The sequence below is a fragment of the Artemia sp. Qi Xiang Cuo genome, chromosome 3, assembly GCF_049724085.1.
Source record: "Artemia sp. Qi Xiang Cuo chromosome 3, ASM4972408v1, whole genome shotgun sequence".
Lineage (NCBI taxonomy): Eukaryota > Metazoa > Arthropoda > Branchiopoda > Anostraca > Artemiidae > Artemia > Artemia sp. Qi Xiang Cuo.
In genome coordinates this window covers 11519040-11532194 of record NC_142796.1, presented here as the reverse complement: position 1 = coordinate 11532194, position 13155 = coordinate 11519040, and positions in this window count along the sequence as shown.

Genomic DNA, 13155 nt, shown 5'->3' with positions numbered 1-13155 from the left:
ATATATATATATATATATATATATATATATATATATATATATATATATATATATATATATATATATATATATATATATATATATATATATATATATATATATATATATATATATATATATATATATATATATATATATATATATATATATATATATATATATATATATATATATATATATATATATATATATATATATATATATATATATATATATATATATATCCACGATTTAAATACAATTTCTGAAACCACCCTTTCAGAAATTGGTCAAGTTTGTAATCTAAACTCTGTTAAACCTTGTTAAATAAACTCGATGGAACCAAACAAACTCTTTTCAATAAAAACGTCGAAATGACGTGAAACCTTTTCTTAGAATCACTGGAGTTGTGTTTTGTGTGATAATTTGAAAGACAGCTCCAGCTCGAGCCAAGTTGGGAGTTGACTTTGACTTTCTTCTTGTATCTCTGGAGCTGTGAGCATTGTTGTCCCGACGGCATTTCAAATTCAAGTTGTCCTAGAGAAAAACTATAATAAAAAAATAGTATTGGTAGCACATTAATTATAATATAGTAAACAACAGCAATAGAGCGTACTTTAATGGTAAAGAAACCGCACTTTATATTGAGCCAGCACATAAAAACAGTCAAACAGGAGGGAGGCAGACCCAAGATAACTCCTCGCAGTTGGTTATTGACATTTGATTGGTAATTATAAATACAACTGTTTTCACATTAGTCATATGTGCACTGACTATTTGCCTATCGTTTTTTTCACTAATTTGTTACGATATCTCGCTTTTATCGAACAAATGTAAAGAGTAGAACATACCTCGAGTTAGGCTAGCAAAGATATTAATCATTAAAAATTAACTAATATTGTTAAGTTAAAATACACCGGTTAAAACAGTTTCTCAGCCTTATAAACGGCCATAAAAAAGAGTGAAAAATTAACAGGCAACGACGAGATATTTTTGATGTCTAAGAAGACACCTCTTTCAACACTGCTCAATATTGCTAAGTGAAGACACCAGGGTTCCAATAGTCTCTTGGTCTCTAAAAACAGCTATCAAAAAACGAATGAGTATCCACACTATAATGATGAGAAACTCGAGAGTATCCTATTGAATATCAAAGAAACTTTGCCCAGGAAGTGATTCCAGGACTTTAACTAAGAAGTGATTCCTTTAGTTTTCCGAACTACACTTCATTCTGTTTTTAGTATATTTTAGAGAAAAATTAAATCATATTTAGTTTTTTATCAGAGTGAAAAATCCCAACAAAGAACAATTATATTTACTTTTTTTCTCAGCTTATATAAGTGAAAAACGGTTTCTTTTAGTGAGGGAGAAAATTGAAGAATCTTCAGTGAAGATTCTGAAAAGTACGCTTTATTGAAAAGTATGCTGAAAGAACCAATACCAATTGATTGGACTTTAAAAAGTTTCCACGCCACACACAGGCTGTGGAAAGAACAGTAAAATGGGTTACGGAGGGATCAAAGAAAATATGTGGTCATAAAAAACGGGATGGATTCATTCGCTCCACTCTGAAATCGAAAAAGGCCATGCCTGAATTTAGGCGCAAGATACAGAACAAAACCTTAAGACCAAATAAAACACACATTTTCGTGCCCAGAAAACTACCAACTATAGACGAACAGCTTAAATTAATATGGAAGAGAAATGAAACATGATGGCCCATAATTCCTCTCCTACATGAAAAAGAAGCAATAGGAATATTTTTCCTTGTCCAGCAACTTTATTTACAGGCTTGAATACCCCTTTTACACAGTGTCTGAACTTGCTTAAAAAAAAAACATAAAATGCCATCGTATGATGATTTCCATAAAAAAGCTATGATTTATAACTTTATTATTGATCAGAGGCACCTCAAAATACGTTTTGGATGGCTAAATTCCCATATAAACCACATGGAAGGCTTCTGCATAATCCATAAGCATTCAATGACAGTACAAATGGGATTAAACCCAATTTGATGTGCCAACCCCTATATAAAAAAAAAAAAAAAAAAAAAAAAAAGATTGCGAGAGAGAGAGAGAAAGAGGAGAGAAAGAGAGAGAGAGAGAAAGAGAAAGAGAGGAGAAAAAGAAAGAGAGAGGAGAAAAAGAGAGAGAAAGAGAGGAGAAAAAAGACAGAGAGAGAGAAACAGATTAGAGGGAGAGAGAGAGCCCGAGCCTCATTACTATAAAGGAAGAAATAGATCAAAGGAAGGAATCGTGATACTTTGGAAACCACGATAATGGATATTGGAAACCCAATATCCTTCGAAAAGTTCACGAAGATAAACAAGATATATCCCAGAGCTGTATATGGGTAGTATATTTTGGGTACTTTGGGTGTTTGTTCGGGTAGTTTTGATAATAGTTTAACTGACTTTATATCGAACAATAAGCTATACGAAAAACATGGTTCAATACTACTTTCTAACAAGGTCGTATCCCCGGGGGGGGGGGGGATTGACCCCTCATGAATGTTTGACTAATGAAAAACGTAGTAAAAATGAATATAAACATATTTTTGATGCGTTTTTAAAGTTTTTTTTGTATCCCCCCCCTGAAAAATAAAAATCCTGAAAACGGTCCTGCTTCCTAGGGCTATAATGAAAGAAAGGTTAAGACCACCAAATCACGTTTTACACATGATAGGTTGAAAAAACCGAGGTTTTAGGCGATTCAGCTGGGGCCAAACAAAAAACATGTCGGTTCCCAATTGAGTTCGAAGGGGTAATAAAATAGCCCGAAGAGTTTTAATGTACCTTAAAATCCGAATACGAGCACGACAAAGAACTCGATGCTGAAGTGCCACTTTGTGTCATGCAGCGTTCTGATCGTTGCGTATCTGTTACTGCTCTTGATGGTAAAAGGTTTGCGTTTGAAACCAGAAGCATATTATCATATAATAGGAATCCACGACAGATAGTAATGTTGCACTGAGATTCGCAGTTAATGCGTACAATTTTCATTATAGAACAAAAGTTATTGGGGCCAGCCTTATAAGAAACATTCTCTAGACAATTCAATCCCGGTGAAAATTTATTCCTGACAATTACCCGACTCCACGCGTAAAATTGAGACGCATAAAAAAATTTTGTTCATGAATTCTGGCAAATTTCCCTAGTGTATAATTTCCCAAAATAAGATCAACCTCTGGAAACTTCCCTCCCCAGGGAAAATCTTCTTTTAGAAAGCATGAAAAAACTTACAAAATTCTAAGACCACAGAGTCGATACGATCATCCCTAGGAATAAACACCAACAAATAAACAAACAAACACGCAGTCGTGATCTTTCTTATGGCAAAAAATACAAACTCCCCATTTTGCACATAAAAACTTAAAATCTCCAAAGTAGGGTTTTCTTATACGCTGAATCTGAACTGGTTCTATGACTTTTAGGGGGTATTTCTTCCCTTTTTTCAAAAATCAGGACAATTTTCAGAGACTCGTAGACTTTAATGGGTAGGACTAAACTTAATGAAACATATATTTCTGAAATCAACATAATAAGTTTATTCTTTTGATATAACTACTTGTATCGAAATTCCGTTTTTCAGAGTTTCGGCTAGTATTGAACCGGGTCGCTCCATACTTACAGTTCGTTACCACGAACTCTTTGACATTGATAATATAATATTTTACTATAAATAATTTAAGATTTTTTTTTGTGTATCTACCAAAAAAAAAAGAAGAAAAAATATATCTTTTGAGCGGGCTATTTAAAAAATGTTTAAAACATTAAACATTTTTTTTTCACAAGGGGTACTAAGCGTTACAAAAAAGGGTCCACTTATATCAAAAGTTTGGGAACTTCTCGTGTACATGTCTCAGTCTCACACCTGAAGTCCCTTCTTACTACGGAAAAACCGGAAGCATTTTCTGGAAGGTAAGATTCATCTGTGGGCTTGCACAAGGCGTACGGGAGGATTCCTACTTCCAAGATTAACCCAAATAAAAACAAATATAAGGATTAAAAACAATTCCATGACTAAAAATGCTCTTTTTGGCGTTTCAGAGTTTTCTAAGGCTTTTCTGAAATTCTACCTGAATTACTCCATGTTCTACAGTTCTTTTTGTAAGATTTTGCACGAAATTCTCATTAAGACCTATATCTACAGGGAGTCTATAGCATTGCAATCCTATGACTTCAATTATGTATTGCTATTAGGTGTAAACAAAACTCTGTTTTAGAAGTTTTCAGCTTAAAATTTCAAAGTTACTCTCACTCAAATTCTGTAATTGTGGGCTTTAGGGATGTAACTACATTTTAATTTGAAAGGACATTTTTCAATATCCTTTGCATGGACAACGTAAGTAGTTACCCCCCCCCCCCCACCCACCCTGCCGTTCTACTATAGGATCATCGAGACGAAGGTAAGTGCAACATTCTTTCTGCTGTGGATTTCTGCATATATCAAACATACTTAGGATTTCTGCTTGTCTTCAAATACACATAATTACTATTTGATATAAAACCCTAAAATATTTCCAAGAAATACCAAGAGAAAACACAACACTGGCAATTCCCAGTTTTTTCATGACAATGGCAACACTGACTAAGACGCCGCAGTTTCAATTTGACAATCAATACGTAGGCAAGTGTTGCAGGATGTGTTTGGGAGAATGATGGGCGTGGGGAGGGGGGGCTAGTTGCCATCCAATCACTTCGACTATTAAAAAGGGTACTAGCCCTTCGAATTTCCAATCGAATGAGCCTGTTTTTAAGTTTCTACAACAACGCCTTCTATAAAAACCTTATATGCCCCCATGGCACAAATTAAAGCCCTTGCCCTGAGGTTTGTGGGGGAGTGTCCTCCTCAAAAACACATTTTCCATCTGGATATCAACTACGCTGAACAAAATGGCTTTCTCGAAATTTTGATTGGATGTGTTTGGGGAATGATGGGCGTGGGGGGGGGGGGGGCTAGTTGCCCTCCAACAACTTTCGACTATTAAAAGAGCACTAGAACTCTCGATTTCCAATGGAATGAGCCCCTTTTGAAGTCTCTGCTACGACCCCTTCCATATGAAGTGCCCAGCTTTAAAGAAAAAAAAAAAAATAATAAATGATACATTGTGCCAACAACGGTCTTACATGCCCTCAGGGCATAACTTAAAACCTTTGCCCCGAGGGTTGTGGGGGAGTGTCCACCTCAAAAAGATATTTTGTTTCAGGAAATTAACTATGCTGAACAAAATTGCCATCTCAAAATTTTGATTGGTTGTGTTTGGGGGAATGATGGGCGTTGGGCGGGGGGGGGGCTAGTGCCCTCCAATCACTTTCGAATATTAAATCGGGCACTAGCCCTTTGAATTTCCAGTCGAATGAGCCTTTTTTGAAGTTTCTACGACAACGCCTTCTATAAAAACCTTATATGCCCCCAGGGCATAACATAAAACCCTTGCCCTGAGGGTTGTGGGGCACTGTCCTTCTAAAAACAAATTTACTATCTAGAAATAAACTACGTTGAACAAAATGGCTATCTCAAAATTTTAATTGGATGTGTTTGGGAGAACGATGGGCGTGGGAGGGGGGGACTAGTTGCCCTCCAATCACTTTCGACTATTAAAAAGGGCCCTAGAACTCTCGATTTCCAATCGAATGAGCAACTTTTGAAGTCTCTACAACAATCCCTTCCATATGAAGTGCTCTGCTCTAAAGTAAAAAAATAATATATAGTACATTGTGCCAACATTGTTCTTATATGCCCTCAGGGCATAACTTAAAACCCTTGCCTCGAGGGTTGTGAGGGAGTGTCCTCCTCAAAGATATTTTCTATCTGGAAATCAACTACGCTGAACAAAATGGCTATCTCAAAAGTTTGACTGGTTGTGTTTGGGGGAATGATGGGCCTGGCGGGGGGGGGGGCCCCTAGTTGCCCTCCAATCACTTTCGACTATTAAAAAGGGCACTAGAAAAGGCCACTCCAATTTCAAATCGAATGAGCCCTTTTCGAAGTTTCTACGACAACTCCTTCTATACGAAGTGCCCGGGTATGGAGAAAAAAAAACACATTGTGCCCACATTGTTCTTTACTTAGGCAGCGCTAGTGCGCTGCCTATGATAAGCTACAAATGACAGTTTTTTCTCACTAGCAAGCTTATTGAAACACGTTTTTTAATTATTTGTTACTACGGCTTATGATTTATTGTTTACTAGGCTGCAGCTACCGCTGCAGCCATGATATCTTAGATCGAACAAGAAGAAGACGCATCAAGCAACGGTGGATGTAGAGCAAAATTTGGCACCAATAATTGACCAAATTGACAAGTTTATTTAAAAAAGAGTAAAGAAGAAAAAATAAATCAGAGCGCCATAACAAATCTTAGGGGAAGGGCTTGGGGTCCCTCTGTCCCCTTGGATCCACCACTGTACTGTACAAGACAAGTTTATTCTTGTCGATACCAAAGCGCAGACGAGTAATATGCAAATAGTTTAGCTTCATATCCTATTTCTGTCTGATAGAAACAGAGCAATCTGAAACATTTGAGTATTATCATACTTTTAAATGAAAATCATTTTGGGCATTTAATTTGAACTAATTAGGTTAATTTTTGTTGCTAAATCTTAATTATTGAGGAATTATAAATTTTCTTATAATTTCCCCTTTTTATGTTTTAGATTCTCTAAAAAAAAGAGCCGTTAGAGAACTGATGGCGTAGTCCTCAAGATTTTTTTGGTGTAATCAATCTAATTGTTTATTTTACTTTTATCTTAGTAGTACCATTAGTGTTATGTCATTTTTAATCATGAGACAATTTCGAATTGTATAAACATCATTGCAGTACGGATGATATGAGATCATTTTTAGTTGTAAATAGACTATCAGTGCAGATAGTACAACGTCATTTGGTTATAGACGTCATAACAGTGCGACAATAATGATGTCGTTTTTACTATGTAAAGTGATTGTCTAGACAAAAACAATTATTAACAAATTAGAACTCTTATGCATAAAATGTCAGTTATTAAGTGTCTTGTCATAGGAATTCCTGTCTCATGTGTTGGAATAGCAGTCTGGTGGTCAGTAAAGAAGTATAGAGAATCCAAAACGGAATTATCTTCAAGTAATCCTGGTAATAAGATTAAGTCCAAACTAGTTAATGAGACTAAGACTGGTACAACTACAGCTTCAAAGGGGCAAGTAGGAGTGGAGCGAGATATTGTGGGTGATAATGGCAATCTGGTTGATTAAAAAATGCAAAAGAAAGTAGAAAAAATTCAAAGCCTCATTTCAAAATTGTCCCAAAATTAAACCCCTTCAAATAATACATTGAAAAGGCGACAGAAACAAGAAAAGAAACTAGCAGAAATATTGGCCAAAGACAATGAGAGATTGGCCAATGACAACCAGCAATAAAAGCCATCGAATAAGAAGAAATCGCTCCCAAGAAAAAAAAAAACCGAGAAATTGACCTGTAGTAACAGTGAAGAAATAAACACTGTAGTGTGTATAACTGTAGTGTGTATGTGTGTATAACACTGTAGTATCAAGAAGAAATTACTTCCAATAGATGTTTGAGACTAGGATTTCTCCAGACCTATTTTGAAAAATGTTATTGTTTTATGGTAATGACTGATTTTATGACATTTGAACAAACAGTTCAGGAATCAGAGAATATGTTTTACGGCTTGAATTCACAACTTATGAGTTTTATATGACCTAACCTGATTAATATAAAACCAGTAATTGCAGAGATCTGAAAAGGTGTTAGCAGATCAGTTTGAGCTTGTTGCTTGCAAGAAGAAAATCTGTGAAGCTTACACAGAATTTGAATACGGCGAGAAAAATTTATTAAGCAGGCTATAAAGCTGCCGAAGTCGATCTAGTGATAATGGTTGATGAAAGTTTCTTTACGGGTTTGGAGTACGGCCTCCTTCCTACGGTTGGCTGAAGCATGGGTATTGGCAGGGTTTTCATGTTCCTAGCAGAATCAAACATTATCCAGGAAGTGCTGTTTTTTCCAGATTTTCCAGGAACCTGAAAAATCATGCTCAAGAGTATGGCTAACTGTCTGAAACTTTATCATTTTATTATGAGGTTCTATATTTTATAAAGACTCGCTATGCATCTTATATGTCTGTGCTATCTATTGGCCATAAGTTTCCACTTGATCAATTTAATGAATTAGTTTTCATTTTAGGTGTCCTTGGTACTAGATATCTAAAAAATAAATTTTGATAACAATTAACACATTGCTGGAGATTAGGAATGCTAAACTGAGGTAACACTGTAGATTTAGAATTCTTCTGAAGGAAATAATGTAAAACAAAAGGAGTTAGAACATGATTTAGGTTATAAGTTGGGTTATAGGTTATAGATTATAAGTTATACTATACATGATAAATAGTAAAGGTTAGAACATGATTTAGGTTATAAGTTGCTTATAGGTTATAGACTATAGCTTATAGGTTATATATATGATACATTGTATAGGTTAGAAGATGATTTAGGTTATAAGTTGGTTATAGATTATAGCTTACAAGTTATAGGTTATACATACAATTTATCTAGGATACAGAGTGTATTTACCATTTGGCAGCTTTAAAGGGCCTCTCCCCGGCCACACAGCGAGTCTCCAGGTGGCGATAGGGGAACGCCTTACAGATATGTAGGGTACCTCAATAGGAGGCACGGACCAAGGGAGGACCTTGTCCCTAAGGGTCCATAATAGACACTGGGGCACCCTCGCCCTAGGCCATTAATACAGGCGGAGGAGGATGAATGCCCCTCAAATATACACTCAAAAGGCCCCACCGGTGTGTCCACACGTCCCATGAGTTACAAACCTTCTCCCAGTAATGGGTTTAATCGCATCGTGATGCAGAACACCATCGCGGGAGGATCCTCAATAGGAGGACAACTGCGGCAGGGCGTAAGATCCAGATCTTTGGACAACAGCCTCGGCAAAGGGCTGCCTCGACACTTTCGGGGTATTTGCAAGACTGGGAATCTTGCGGTCAACTCTATTCCAACTTGAGGAGTGGCAACCCTCGAGGAAATTATAGCCTAGTAAACGATACAGCATTCGCACGGGATTCTGATTAATGGATAATTCTTCTGGGCTTGGTTTGTTTTGACGGACCTTTTCGGGCTAAAAAACCTCTTCCTAGCTAATTTATCTACTATGGGCTGCCTCCTCGTAGTAGCATAATATTTGTAGGCATGAATATATAATCAGTCGGAGTAATATGCTGGAGATTGTCTGTGCAGGATTTCGACTCTTGCTGATAGAAGAGAATCGCCAAGTGCTGAAAGCCATGTTGTGACCAAGATGGGCCCAGGATTGCACAATGCCTCCAATCATACTGGAGGTCTCAGGGACTTCTTGCTGTCTGGTTTTAAGCCGGCTTAAGCGCTTCAGTGTAGACTTCAGAAGATATGTGATCCCCGTCCTGCACTGGTATCCGGGATCATTGCTTTTCCTGAGGCCAAAATAATTTCAATGATTTAAAAAAGCTAGGACTGCAGCTAAGAACATTAGTGAAAAAGCTTTATGTTTAATAGAAAGCAGAAGGGACTTGTACAAGAAATATCTGAGTGATAGATCATATAAAAACCAAAGGAATGTAAAAAAAGTGGAGAAAACATTAAAATATGAACTAAGGAGGTCCGAAATGGAGGCCATGGATAAAATTGCTGAGGGTATGGAACATGCTGCTAGACGGTATAATAGTAAATTATTCTACTGGCATGTTAATAAATTGAGAGGGAGCAGTCAATCCGAACTTGTCCCAGTTAAAGAGAAGAATGGGGGCACACTTAGTATAAGGAAAGAGTTAAACAGAGACGGGCAAAACATTCTGAGAATTTGCTAAACCCAAATAGTGTTACAGGAAAAGACATAGAGCAAAATGAAAAAGTTTGTGATACCTGGGATGTGAACGAAAATTTGTTTTGTGAGGAAGAATTAGCGACAGTACTAAAAGGATTAAAAAACTAATAAGGCTCCAGATGCTGATAGAGTGGTAAATGAGTTAGAGTGGTCATAGGCGACACAATCGCGCTGCCTAAGTAAAGAACGATGTTGGCACAATGTATTATTTATTTTTTGGGGTTAGATCAGGGCACTTCGTATCGAACGAGTTGTCTTAGAAACTTCGAAAAGGGCTCATTCGATTGGAAATTGGAGTGGTTAGTGCCATTTTAAATATACTAAAGTGATTGGAAGGCAACTAACACCCCTTCCACACCCACCATTTCCCCAAACGCATCCAATCAAAATTTTCAGATACCCATCTCGTTCAGCGTAATTGATTTTCAAATAGAAATTATGTTTTTGAGGAGTACACTCCTCCACAGCCCTCAGGGCAAGGGTAGTAAGTTATGCCCTGGGTGCATATAAGATTTTATAGAAAGCGTTGTCGAAGAAACTACAAAAAAGGCTCATTCAATTGGAAATTCAAAGTGCTAGTGCCCTCTTTAATAGTCGAAAGTGATTGGAGGGCGACTAACCCCCCCCCCTCTCACGCCCAAATTTTCCCCAGACACATCCAATCAAAATTTTAAGATAGCCATTTTGTTCAACGTAGTTGAAAGTTCTGAAAATTAGGTCTTTGAGAATGACAACCCCCACACAGCCCTCAGGGCAAGGGTCATAAGTTATGCCCTGGGGCATGTAAGGTTTTTATAGAAAGTGTCGTAGAAACTTCAAAAAGGGTTCATTCGATTAGAACTTGAAATGGCTAGTGCCCCTTTTAATAGTCGAAAGTGATCGGAAGGCAACTAACACCCCTTCCACGCCCACCATTTATCCAAACACATCCAATCAAAATTTTGAGATAGCCATTTTGTTCAATGTAGTTGAAAGTTCTTGAAATTAGGTCTTTGAGGATGATGACCCCCGCAGAGCCCTCAGGGCAAGGGTTATAAGTTATGCCCTAGGGACATATAAGGTTTTTAGCCATTTTGCTCAACATAGTTGAAAATTAGATCGTTAAGAATTATCCCCCCCACAGCCTCAAGGGTAAGGGTTGTAAGTTATGCCCTGGGGGCATATAAGGTTTTTACTGAAAATGTTGTCGTATACACTTCAAAAAGGCCTCATTCCATTGGAAATTGAAATGGCTAGTGGCCTTTTTAATAGTTGAATGTAATTGGAGGGCAACTAATTGGAAATCACTTGATTGGAAATTAAAAGAGCTAGTGCCCTTTTTAATAGTTGAAAGTGATTGGAGGGAAGGTAGCCCCCCTCTCACGCCCACCATTTTCCCTAACACATACAATTAAAATTTTAAGACAGCCAATTTTTCCAACTTAGTTGAAAGTTCTGGAAATTATGTCCTTGAGCATGACACCTTCCCCCCCCATAGCCCTAAGGGCAAGTTATGGTTATGGTTTGGGGACATATGAGGTTTTTATGGAAAAAGTTGTCGTAGAAACTTCAAAAAGGGTGCCATTTGATTGAAAATTAAAAGGGCTAGTGCCCTTTTTAATAGCTGAAAGTAGTTGGAGAGCAACTAAGCCCCCTCTCACGCCCACCATTTCCCCAAACACATTCAATTAAAATTTTGAGATAGCCATTTTGTTCAACGTACTTGAAAGTTCTTGAAATTATGATTTTGAGGATGAAAAACCCCCCTAACCCCTCAGGACAAGGGTTTTAAGTTATGCCCTTGGGGCATATAAGGTTTTTATAGAAATCATTTTCATAGAGACTTCATAAAAGGCTCATTCAATTGATAATTCAAAGGGCTAGTTTACTTTTTAATAGGCTAGTCGAAACTGATTAAAGGACAACTAACCTTTAATCAGTTTCTAAAGAAGAGATAACCATTTTTAACCTTTCTAAAGAAGAGATTATAAAATAGGAGTGTTTGTATTTCAGTGTTTGAATGCTCTTGCACCAGTTTTTAATGAATATTTTAAAGCCTAATTCAATTTATGGTGATGATTCGACAAGGAATGGTGCTAGTCTTATATGTGAGCAACGAAACCCAACGAGAGTGAGTTATGCGACCAGACACAGTTTGAAATTTGTTTCCAGATTTCATTCACCAAGCAGAAAGTGTACCAAAAACTGAAGAATTGTATTAAAAAAAAAGAAAAAAAATCTGGAATTTTGCAATCTTAAAGTTCGAGAGAAGTTTTTTTCCTGACCAATTGATTTTTATCCATTTTCTTTTATTTTATTTTTTAGCAGCTGAGTTGCGTTTTTTTTTTTTTTTTTTTAATAATTATGATGAATTAGCATAATATTTTATTTATTGCAACGTTTTAACATTGGGTTTTGTTTTTTTTAATTAAATTTTTTGAATTAAAAATTATCTGATACTTGTGCGCCACTAGTACACAGGATACTGCGGTGAGCATGGTTTAACACCCTGCTCACCGGTAAAAAATTTTTAAATATAAACTTTTGTTTCGAACGAGTCAAAACGATTTGAAATGTTTCACTTCAAAAATATAAACTCAGTTAAATTTCATTTAGGCACATAGTACATTTTTCAAATATTTTAAATCATTTTTCAATCTTTTCAAAGAGCATACAAAAAATAAAAGAAAAGGGTTTACAGTGAACACATCCAACGACAAAATAGCTAAATCTGAGCCAATATATAGACATATATGCCAAATGTAGATATATGCATACAGACCTCAAAATAAACATATACTTACAGACATGGGCGCCCATAAGCTGAATTCCAGGGGGGGGCAAACTTCGTCTAATTGCTAATTTTAATGCTATATAATAAAAATCTCAGAACAAAAATATAAAAATAAGGCAGCATCATTCAGCCAGGGGGGCAAGAGCCCCCCTGCTCCCCCATATGGGCGCCCATGCTTACAGATCTCAATGACATTTATACCTAAACATATGATAAAAAAAAAGACAGATCTAAAAATATAGCCAAATACAGACATGTACAGACAAATGAAAAAATTTCCGAATGAAAACGTTAGTTGCGAACGAGAAGGATAGTTAAATTTTTACTTCAACTTTTTGGTAAAATTAAATCTTATGTTTTAACACATGCAGCGTGAATGAAAATCTTTTAGAAGCATTCACAAAATAATGCTAATAATGAAAAAAAAAATACCTCAAAGATGTATATAGCCCAAAGAAAGCTAATATACAGACAAACATATACAGACGTATAAACAAATTACAAAATACTCGCACTGACACCGTATAGTT